Source organism: Pteropus vampyrus, unplaced genomic scaffold, assembly GCF_000151845.1.
Source record: "Pteropus vampyrus isolate Shadow unplaced genomic scaffold, Pvam_2.0 Scaffold98, whole genome shotgun sequence".
NCBI lineage: Eukaryota > Metazoa > Chordata > Mammalia > Chiroptera > Pteropodidae > Pteropus > Pteropus vampyrus.
In genome coordinates this window covers 4,332,887-4,335,751 of record NW_011888879.1, presented here as the reverse complement: position 1 = coordinate 4,335,751, position 2,865 = coordinate 4,332,887, and the positions used below count along the sequence as shown (strand labels likewise).

The 2,865-nt window shown below is 37.8% G+C and overlaps 1 protein-coding gene across 1 annotated transcript in view; it reads left to right on the top strand.

Annotated features, from left to right (window-relative positions):
- The window catches only part of HMCN1 (hemicentin 1), a 408,502-nt gene that overhangs the window by 26,557 nt on the left and 379,080 nt on the right, over positions 1-2,865 (top strand). The gene's annotated exons all lie outside the window — the stretch shown is intronic.

Genomic DNA, 2,865 nt, shown 5'->3' with positions numbered 1-2,865 from the left:
TCAGAAAACTAAAAAAATAGTAAGAAATCTCCTGGCCAAAATCTCAGGAAAATGAGAGCCCCGAAGCCACTTGTGCTTGAGGACGTTAGCCCAGTGATATTCTAGGTTGCAGAACCTGGTCACTGAGCCCAGGGCCCACCAGCAGTAGGAAGCCTAAAAGACATTCATTCTCCCTACAAAAAACTGATTTCTCAAGGGCTGTACCCTCAGAATAAGGGTGATCTAGAAGCCAATACTTGCCCTCCACCCTAGGGAGTTGAGTAAAAGGAGTCATGTTAGTGCTGAGTAGAAGAAGACACAAAAACCAAACCAAAATGAAAGAGATCTTTGAGAAGCGATAGTCAAACACTGGTGTTCGCGGGATGTGTAGCTTAAACACACCTCAACTAGGCTATTTAAAGAATGGTTGGTAGGGATTTGGTTCGTGGTCCTGAGCTGGTGGTGTCCCAGCATGTGCCTACTGGAAGCAAATGAAAACACTAGGCCCCCAGGAACTCCCACAGATGTTCCATGGGTAAAATGCAGAAAGCACTATGAAATGTAACCAAGCACATGAGGAAGCCAGGATCCAAGGACAAGAACCAGCAGAAACAACCAAATGCCAACACAGACCGACAAAAATGTAAGGTTTTAGAATTGTCAGACATTATAAAACACAATCTTCTCTTTAAAGAAATCAGTGTGAAAATATTTTAAAGGAATTGAAAACGAAAATCCTAGCAGATTTGAGAAAAGTAGAATTTAGAAAAACAAAAATTAAATGAAGGGACTGACAACAAAAGATTAATATACACTGTTTATACTCTGAATAACCTGTGTTTTTGATGAGTAGATTATGTGAGATATATTTTATGCAGTTAACTATTGATTGAAATTTATTTGAAATTAACGAAAATACGACATGTTTAAATTAATATTTAAATTCTAAATTGTCAATACATAAAGATAATTTAAAGTACACTAAGCTTACATTAAATCTGTGTGTGTTTCCATGTTCTACTGAAATATGGATACAGATATTGATGATATAGGTGTATGAGCAGGTTCTCTAGTAAATTAAGCCATGGCCTAATATTGATCCCAATTACCTGAATATAACAGGAACATTGGATTTTGAGACTAAATGTTAAATGTTGTCAGTTCTCCATTTTATTTATCAACTTTAATTAAAGCGTTAAAAGAGTAAAAGTAGCTTTGGAAGAAGTGCAAAGATATGACAGTAGGGTCAATATTATAAGCATGCAAGTGGAAAGTTTCTAGGCTCTACTAGCGTGCAACTGATTCAACAGTAACACGGTCTGTGTTCCCCAGAGCATAATTTCAGATTTCAGGACTGGTAAAGCTCATAACTGAGGCTTAGTGTGTGGAAAGGATAGAACCACTGTTTTCTAACTGCGACTAAACGTAGCTGCAAATGCTGGATATGTAATATCCAGTTCTTCCCCAGAGATGCTAATTATTCTTTAAGAATGTGGTAATGAGGCAAAACATACTGTGTGCCAGCAGGCGTAATAGATCATATTTCATATCATTCATTTAAATCAGGGCATTAATTTTCATTACAAGATAGAGCCAGTGATAGAAATGGAGGCAAACTCTAGGGAAAGCAACACTTAGCAAGTACAGACAATGAGACACACAATAGTTGGCTCTTGAAATGCTGATCTCATTTACTTGCAGCCAGACTTGCTGAGAGATGGCTAACAAGAAAAACAAAAATCCCCTCTGTGCTGCAATATTAATGTTAATAACCCTTAGCAAGGAAAAAAACATAAAGTTCAACTTAAATGCCATAAGGGATAATTCTTCTGAAAGCACATGGAGCCAAGGAGAGGGGGACATAGTTTCTACTTTTGTGTTGTTATTCCTCAACATTCACTTATTGAACACCCATCATGTCAAAATATAAAGGAAGAAGTAGAGCTTGTTCAGAAAGCTTACAGTATGTGTAACCAAGAGCCAGACGTAAATCTCATAAATGAGAGTAAGTTGGCATCTTACAACTAATGAATATTTTCATGGTTTGATTTGCATTCTTTCTCCCTCCTCCTCCTCCTCCTCCTCTCTCTCCTTCGGTTGTCGATTAGAAGACCCGCTGGAAAGAGAGCTTTTAGGGGTGAGGGCCAATTTGTTTGGCAGAAAGGCGCACGTACAGACGATTAGGTGAAAGTGGCTCAGTCCATCGTCACAACCTGTGAGAAGAGAAGAAAAGCAGGAAAGTGGGTAGGTAAACCCTGAGAGTCAGCGCTCAAGGGGACGACGCGGCCAAGAGCGACTGTTCTCATGCCGCATCTGCCACTTGAAGGACTGAGACTTAAAGATGTCGGTTTTAGCTCTACAAGTTGATGGACATTTGAGTACAGCTAAGTCTTTAAGAAACTAAGGTATTCTTCACATACTCTCAAAGTGAAAATAGCCAGTATGTTTTAGTGGAGAAAGCATAGGCTCTAGAATCAGAAAGGCAAGAAGACATGAATTAACCTATTTTTTCATAGAAGAGATGAAAGGAGATACAATTTGTAAAATATCTGACACATAGCAGCTTACAATCCTAAAAGAAGTAGAAAAAGATTTGTTTCTACATTATATGACAACTGTATGAATTAGTATAATCTCGAATATTTGATTCTTAAGGAAAATTTTACATATTAACTTTGATTTCACGTGGCTAATAATACCCTTTCCAAACACTTTGGGAATGAGGAGAGTATTTGCATTGAGCTGTAAGAATTTCTATTATGTACTTAGGTGAAAAGATAGTCTAAATGATGAAAATATTTAGCCCATTATGGAAGAAGAAAAGTAGCAGGGCAGAGAAGAGAGGATTGTTGTTAAGGAATGTATGGTATGGGCAACTGTATTAGT